At 41.3% G+C, this 9,007-nt stretch overlaps 1 protein-coding gene across 3 annotated transcripts in view; it reads left to right on the top strand.

The window, feature by feature from the left end:
• Positions 1-7,346: 7,346 nt before the first annotated feature.
• The window catches only part of LOC135096160 (gastrula zinc finger protein XlCGF8.2DB-like), a 12,379-nt gene continuing 10,718 nt past the window's right edge, over positions 7,347-9,007 (top strand). For 2 of the 3 annotated variants that reach the window (XM_063997476.1, XM_063997477.1), the window contains exon 1: positions 7,348-7,897. The gene's annotated coding sequence lies outside the window, so the exon portion shown is untranslated. Of the gene's footprint in view, positions 7,898-9,007 lie in introns of all 3 variants that reach the window. The other variant, XM_063997478.1, reaches the window with a different exon arrangement.

Below are 9,007 nucleotides of genomic sequence, written 5' to 3'. Positions count from 1 at the left end.
GAAAGTTCCAGTGCCTAGAGTGTGGGAAAAGATTTACCCTGAAGCGTTCTCTTGACAGACACATCCTCACCCACACCGGGTCCCCCGAGTGCCCATGAGGTACAAACAACTGCGGTCAAAGGGAAAGATTGCCGTCCTGAAGAGAGCCCTCGGATACACTGGTAACACTGCTTAGGGTGTAACTTTAGACCCCAGGCTTGGGGCCATTGCACTCACCAAACAATGAAACAAGAAAATGCAGAAAACAGGGAGAGAAAGTTCCCAGGCCTGCAGTGTGGGAAAAGATTTGCCCTGGCAATACCAGTGGTGACTTGTGGGTGTGGTGTGGTGACTGGCCACAACATTACTGCCACAAACCAGCTGGCAATACCAGTGGTGACTTGTGGGTGTGGTGTGGTGACTGGCCACAACATTACTGCCACAAACCAGCTGGCAATACCAGTGGTGACTTGTGGGTGTGGTGTGGTGACTGGCCACAACATTACTGCCACAAACCAGCTGGCAATACCAGTGGTGACTTGTGGGTGTGGTGTGGTGACTGGCCACAACATTACTGCCACAAACCAGCTGGCAATACCAGTGGTGACTTGTGGGTGTGGTGTGGTGACTGGCCAAAAGGTTTATCCTGCAATGTAATGTTGACAAACATCCTCACCCACACTGTGGTAAGGAAGTACAGGTGTGGTGTTTGTGGCAGTGTTTGTGTAGCAAGAGTGGTGTTGCCAGACACATCCAAACACACATGTGGGGGGTGAGGTGTTGTGGATGTGGTGGTGGTGTGTGAGGGACTTGGAGTGACTAGTGTTTGTGTGTTGTTACTTTGTACTCAAGTGTTGGAATAAACTTTTGTTGCTAGAATGCCGAGTTATGTTGTTAACAGTACTTAATGTGTGTGTGTGTGTGTGTGTGTGTGTACAAAATGGCCAGTATTAATCCTCACATGACAAACAGCGGTGGATGACTGGAATAGACTCAGTAGTCAGGTTGTTAGTGCAGAGTGAGTCATTACAGAGCTTTGAAGTGTTAGACAAGTGTTTGGACAGGGCTGACAGGTGGAAACAGACAGGTGTGTTTTGTACAGGGACTGCCACGTGTAGGCCTGATGGCTTCCTGCACCAACCCTTGTGTTCTTGTGTACTACTACTACCACCACTACTACTATTAATAATAATAAAACACTTCATTTCTTCACTCTTATAATATATTACAACATCCATTTTCTTCAAATATAAGCTGGAAAATTGTTATTAAAATTATTCAAAAGTAAACCCATTCACTCTTCTTCTTCATCAACAATTTGGCTTAGAAGAAGAATAACAACAATAACACCACCAATAACTTACAACTCCACTATAACTCGCTGTTATATATAAAATGCATCCACTTATGAAAATATACGCTGTGCATGATACAGTGTGTGTAGGACAGAGAGAGAGATAGAGAATAAAGAAGATAACAAATGCATGGAGAGAGAGAGAGAGAGAGAGAGAGAGAGAGAGATCCAAATAAAACCATTTCAAAACATACATAGATACATATATACATACAACAACAACAACAACAACAACAATAATAACCACTAAAAAAATAATAAAAATTGCTACATATCATTATTATTATTATTGTTGTTGTTGTTGTTTTTGTTGTTGTTGTTGTTGTTTGGTTTGTTTTGTTGTTCTGTCCTTGGCGAGTACCTTCTGACAGACCCGCAGGAGGGAACACGGGAAGGAAGCAAGAAATGGAGCAACTAAAGAAAATGGACGAAATACAGGAAGGACTTAAAAAAAAAAAAATACAGAAAATGGGGAAGATGTAGAAAAATAAAGGAAAAATTAATAAATCTACAAGAAATAAAGGAATAATGATGGAGGAACTGAAATATAATGGATAAACAGGAAGAACAAGGAAATGGAAAAGAATAAAAAATAATAATGACCTAAATGTGAATATAAATAAAATAGATAAACAGGAAGGACGAGGAAATGCAAAAGAATAAAATAATAATAAAAAAATAATAATAATAATCCAAATGTGTATAAATGAAGAATAAAAGAAATCAAACAATGAGGAATGAAAGAAAACATGTAAACAACAAATAACAATAATGATGAAATGTTGATAATTGAAGGAAATAACAAGGAATGGAGAAGAAAAAACAATGAAGTGAAAAAAGTAAATTAGGAGGAATGAAAACGAATAAATAGATAAAAAATAAATTAATGAAAGAGGAAGGAAATGAATAGATAAATGAAAATAAATAAAAAAATATAAAAGAAAGAAAATAAAGAAAAAGAAAAGAATAAATAAATAAAAAAAATAATAGACAGACAGACAGACACATATACACAAGATAAAACAATATATTGCACATTCATTTTGGCACGGTGAGAGAGAGAGAGAGAGAGCGAGAGAGAGAGAGATTCTTTAAAATAATAATTAAGAAAATTAGAAAATATGTGTGTGTGTGTGTGTGTGTTTATGTAGGAGGGACACAGGCCAAGGGCAACAAAAATCTAATGACAAAAAAAAAAAAAAGGCCACTGAGATGGCAGTCCCATAGAAGTGTCCAAAGCTGTAGTCAAAAATACAGGCTAAGTGTGTAGAAGCCTCCCTCTTGCAGGAGTTCACGTCACAGGAAGGTGGAGATACAGAAGCAGGCAGGGAGTGCACAGTTTGCCAGAGAAAGGGATGAATGACTGAGAATACTGGTTAACTCTTGCATTAGAGAGGTGGACAGAATAGTGGTGAGAGAAAGAAGAAAGTGTTGTGCAGCGAGGCCGCGGGAGGAGAGGAGGCATGCAGTTAGCAAGATCAGAAGAACAGTTAGCATGATAATAGCGGTAGAAGACAGCTAGAGATGCAACATTGCGGCGATGAGAGAGAGGCTGAAGACAGTCAGTTAGAGGAGAAGAGTTGATGAGACGAAAAGCTTTTGATTCCACCCTGTCTAGAAGAGCAGTATGAGTGGAACCCCCCCAGACATGTGAAGCATACTCCATACATGGAACGGTTAAGGCCCTTGTACAGTTAGCAGCTGTGGGGCTGAGAAAAACTGGTGGAGACGTCTCAGAACACGTAATTTCATAGAAGCTGTTTTAGCTAGAGATGAGATGTGAAGTGTCCGGTTCAGATTATAAGTAAAGGACAGACTGAGGATGTTCAGTGTAGAAGAGGGAGACAGTTGAGTGTCATTGAAGAAGAGGAGATAGTTGTCAGGAAGGTTGTGTCGAGTTGATAGATGGAGGAATTGAGTTTTTGAGGCATTGAACAATACCAAGTTTGCTCTGCTCCAATAAAAAATTTTAGAAAGATCAGAAGTCAAGCGTTCTGTGGCTTCCCTGCGTGATATGTTTACCTCCTGAAGGGTTGGACGTCTATGAAAAGACGTGGAAAAGTGCAGGGTGGTATCATCAGCGTAGGAGTGGATAGGACAAGAAGTTTGGTTTAGAAGATCATTAATGAATAATAAGAGAGTGGGTGACAGGACAGAACCCTGAGGAACACCACTGTTAATAGATTTAAGAGAAGAACAGTGACCGTCTACCACAGCAGCAATAGAACGGTCAGAAAGGAAACTTGAGATGAAGTTACAGAGAGAAGGATAGAAGCCGTAGGAGGGTAGTTTGGAAATGAAAGCTTTGTGCCAGACTCTATCAAAAGCTTTTGATATGTCCAAGGCAACAGCAAAAGTTTCACCAAAACCTCTAAAAGAAGATGACCAAGACTTAGTAAGGAAAGCCAGAAGATCACCAGAAGAGCGGCCTTGACGGAACCCATACTGGCGATCACATAGAAGGTTGTGAAGTGATAGATGTTTAAGAATCTTCCTGTTGAGGATAGATTCAAAAACTTTAGATAGGCAGGAAATTAAAGCAACAGGACGGTAGTTTGAGGGATTAGAACGGTCACCCTTTTTAGGAACAGGTTGAATGTAGGCAAACTTCCAGCAAGAAGGAAAGGTAGATGTTGACAGACAGAGCTGAAAGAGTTTGACTAGGCAAGGTGCAAGCACGGAGGCACAGTTTCGGAGAACAATAGGAGGGACCCCATCAGGTCCATAAGCCAGCGAAGGCATGGAAAACATCATTACGAAGAATTTTAATAGGTAGCATGAAGTAGTCAGAGGGTGGAGGAGAGGGAGGAACAGGCCCTGAATCATCCAAGGTAGAATTTGCAGCAAAGGTTTGAGCGAAGAGTTCAGCTTTAGAGATAGATGTGACAGCAGTGGTGCCATCTGGTTGAAATAAAGGAGGGAAAGAAGAAGAAGCAAAGTTATTGGAGATATTTTAGTCTTTAGAGGGCAGGCTGTGACTGACCCCTTGTGGTGTGACACACAAAGTGACGGGAGGGGACCTTGTACCTGTGAGTGCCTGTGTGAACTGAATGTCTTCCACAATGCAGATGATTTATTTAGGGTGATGACTTCAGTTGGCCTGCAGCACTTACTTGAGGCGAGTTAGAATGGAATAAAACTTAAACGATATTGTATGTGATTTTTAGATAGTCACCGCGTAACACTTTGTGGTGACTTGCTGCAACTCACAGGAACCACGACACACACCTGCCACACCATCTCTCCCTCTCTCTCTCTCTCTCTCTCTCTCTCTCTCTCTCTCTCTCTCTCTCTCTCTCTCTCTCTCTCTTTCTCTCTTTCTCCACACACACACACACACACACACACACACACACACACACACGAACAAACTTGTTATTGTTCAATGCCTCAAAAACTCAATTCCTCCATCTATCAACTCAACACAACCTTTCAGACAACTATCCCCTCTTCTTCAATGACACTCAGCTGTCCCCCTCTTCTACACTGAACATCCTCGGTCTGTCCTTTACTTATAATCTGAACTGGAAACTTCACATCTCATCTCTAGCTAAAACAGCTTCTATGAAGTTAGGTGTTCTGAGATGTCTCCGACAGTTTTCCCCACCTCCCAGCTGCTAACTCTGTACAGGGGCCTTATCCGTCCATGTATGTCCGGGGTGGGGGGGGGGGAGAGTTCCACTCATACTGTTCTTTAAGACAGGGTGAAATCAAAAGCTTTTCGTCTCATCAACTCCTCTCCTCTCAGTGACTGTCTTCAGCCTCTCTCTCATCGCCGCAGTGTTGCATCTCTAGCTGTCTTCTACCGCTATTTTCATGCTAACTGCTCTTCTGGTCTTGCTAACTGCATGCCTTCCCTCCTCCCGCGGCCTCGCTGCACAACACTTTCTTCTTTCTCTCACCACTATTCTGTCCACCTCTCTAATGCAAGAGTTAACCAGTATTCTCAATCATTCATCCCTTTCTCTGGTAAACCCTGAACTCCCTGCCTGCTTCTGTATTTTCACCTTCCTATGACTTGAATTCCTTCAAGAGGGAGGCTTCAGCATCCTGTATCCTGTTTTCTTGACTTCCGCTTTGGACACTGTTCGGGGACCGCCAACTCATGGTTTTATTTTTTTATTTCATTTTTTTTTTTTTTTTTTGTCCTTGGTCGGTGCGCCTATTGAAAAAAATAAATAAATAAATAAAAAATAAATAAATAAAAAAGTAAAAAAATAGGAAGTCCATAAACAGCTAATAAAACAGTAAGATTTGATGAGGTATCAGATTTGTTTACCATTTGAAGTGAGTCGATCACAAAACAGCGTGACAAACATTAACAAAGCGAGCCATTTTGCTGCAAGCGTGACAGACTGACCAGGAGCTCTGGCCACCTTGTGGTTACCTTAGGAGATCAGTGGGTAGTGTTGCTAAGTGTGTGTGTGCGTGTGTGTGTGTGTGTGTGTGTGTGTGTGTGTGTGTGTGTGTGTGTGTGTGGGTGGACTTCTGAAAACGTTCATGAAGTGGGAGGATTCTTGGAACACACACACACACACACACATTCTCTCTCTCTCTCTCTCTCTCTCTCTCTCTCTCTCTCTCTCTCTCTCTCTCTCTCTCTCTCTCTCTCTCTCTCTCTCTCTCTCTCTGTGTCTCTCTCTCTCTCTGAACATTATTCCTCAGATTGATACCTTAAGCTGTATATGCTCCAAGCTTCCACATATATTTTTTAAAGGTATTATTATTATTATTATTATTATTATTATTATTATTATTATTATTATTATTATTATTGAATTGCGTAACCTTGCTAACAATACAGCATCTTCTATTATTATTTTTTAGGCTCATGTTCATTTCGGTGTTTCCCTTTTTTTTTTTCTTCTCTTACGAATGTGATGATATTTTCCTTTACAAAACTAATATTATCTACTTTACTTATTTGTCCGCTTATTTATTTCATTTTTACTTTTTTTTTTTTTTTTTTTTAACTATTTATTTATTTTTACCACACTTTTCCTCGTAAGGTCTTTAAATAAACTTGATTTTATTTCTTATATAATAGGAAAGTGAGCGTTCTAAGTTTCTATTTCTTATTGTTTTTCTTATTCTCCTCGTTCTTTTTTTTTTCTCTCTGGTGACAGATTAACAACATTTCTACATTCCAAAGGCTCTTGTTGAAGTGACGCAGGTTTTTAAGGGTGTTTTTAGGGTTGTGGTGACAGATTAACAACATTTCTACATTCCAAAGGCTCTTGTTGAAGAGACGCAGGTTTTTAAGGGTGTTTTTAGGGTTGTGGTGACAGATTAACAACATTTCTACATTCCAAAGGCTCTTGTTGAAGAGACGCAGGTTTTTAAGGATGTTTTTAGGGTTGTGGTGACAGATTAACAACATTTCTACATTCCAAAGGCTCTTGTTGAAGAGACGCAGGTTTTTAAGGATGTTTTTAGGGTTGTGGTGACAGATTAACAACATTTCTACGTTCCAAAGGCTCTTGTTGAAGTGGCGCGGGTTTTTTATGGGTATTTTTAAGGTTTCTAAGGTTCTGGTGACAGATTAACAACATTTCCACATTAAGAACAGGGTAAGAATTCTTGAGAACCTGGTTAATAATAAATATCGCCTTAGTGTGAGAGAGCAAAACGTTTTAAATTTTGTCTTTTATGGTTGTGGTGACAAATCAATAACATTTCTACATTATGAACAGGAAAAACAACCTTGAGAACCCGGCCAGTCATGTCTGTGGCCTTGGAGAGGAGTCCTGGTGAGAGAGAGAGAACGTTTCTGAACACGGTCCATAAAACTCTACAAATGGCATTAGCTCGTATCCTCTCCGGGTGTCACGTAAACAAAACCTCGTGGTCAGTGTGACGTGTGACACTGAACACTCGCTGGCGTCCACCCAAGACGGCAACCAGCTGTTATCCGCCTCGTCTGTGTCTTGCCCATGAAGAAGTGCTTTGAAGAATGTGGATGAAAAGACAAAAATAAAAGAAAACAATCCCTGATAGACAGAACAGCATAAGACTACAACAAAACCACAGGAGAAAAGAAAAGAAGAAAAAAAAAACAGGATGTAATCTTGGAAACCATTAACAACAGCATAACATAAACAAAAAAAACTATACATAAATCTTGGAAAATAAGGGAAAAGAGGACAAAAAAGGGAATAGCAAATAACAGAAACCAATGGAAAGTGAAGAAGAAAACACGCCAGAGAGAGCCGTTGCAAAGGCGACATCTGACTGACCTCATCCATAACTTTAGCGAACTGCAGGGTGTCACGGTGGTACCTCCAGTGTGTGGCGTGTGCAGGGTCGTGGCAGCATCTCTATGGATGTGTGGGCGTGACGTGGCAGTGATCAGATGTGCTAGAAAACTTTGAATACAGATTTGGGAAAGGAAAAGGACTAAGGAAAGTTCATTGTGGTTAGAAAGCATTGGAGTGGGTGATCAAAAAAGCCAAACAAAGAACAAATCACTAAAAGATAAAAAGTGTGTGCCTCTGTGGTGACCAAGGCGTCCCAGGAAGACCACCAGATCAAGCCAGACCAGACCAGACCAGAGAGAGGATAAGGGTGAGTGTGTGTGTGTGTGTGTGTGTGAACTTTGGTATTTGAAACACTGAATCATTGCTCGAGACACTGAGGCCCAGGCACGTGTGTGATTGTGTGTGTGTGTGTGTGTGTGTGTAGGTGGCGAAGAAAAGGAATGGTGGGTGTACGTGGGTGTATGTGGGCGGCAGGGAAGGGGAATTGTAGAAATGTGGGCGTTTGGATGCACAGGGAAGGGAATGGTGTGGCGTGTGGGCGTGTGTGGGCGTCTGGATGGCAGGGAAGGGGGGAATACAGCGCCTAGTCGGAAAGAATGTCATATGGAAATGTTACACTGTTGTGAAGGCTGCCAGTAATGAACACACTCGTCTCATAATGGTGGGCACAGCCTAACCTAACCTAACCTAACCTAACCTAACCTAACCTGACACCAACCTAACCCAACCTAACCTAACCTAACCTAACATAACCTAACCTAACCTAACCTAACCTAACCTAACCTGACACCAACCTAACCCAAGCTAACCTAACCTAACCTAACCTAACATAACCTAACCTAACCTAACCTAACCTGACACCAACCTAACCCAACCTAACCTAACCTAACCTAACCCAACCTAACCTAACCTGACACCAACCTAACCCAACCTAACCTAACATAACCTAACCTAACCTAACCTAACCTAACCTAACCTAACCTGACACCAACCTAACCCAACCTAACCTAACCTAACCTAACCTAACCTAACCTAACCTGACACCAACCTAACATAACCTAACCCAACCTAACATAACCCAATCCAACCCAACCTAACCTAACCTGACACCAACCTAACCTAACCTAACCTAACCTAACCTAACCTGACACCAACCTAACCTAACCTAACCCAACGTAAAGTAACCTAACCTAACCTAACCTGACACCAACCTAACCTAACCCAACCTAACCTAACCTAACCAACCTAACCTAACCTAACCTAACCTGACACCAACCTAACCTAACCTAACCCAACCTAACCTAATCTAACCTGGCACCAACCTAACCTGACCTAACCCAACCCAACCCAACTTAACTTAACTTAACTTAACTTAACCTAACCAACCTAACCTAACCTAACCTACTTATACCAATTT

The sequence above is a fragment of the Scylla paramamosain genome, unplaced genomic scaffold (assembly GCF_035594125.1).
Source record: "Scylla paramamosain isolate STU-SP2022 unplaced genomic scaffold, ASM3559412v1 Contig3, whole genome shotgun sequence".
Classification (NCBI taxonomy): Eukaryota; Metazoa; Arthropoda; class Malacostraca; order Decapoda; family Portunidae; genus Scylla; species Scylla paramamosain.
This window is presented reverse-complemented; position numbering and strand designations above follow the sequence as displayed.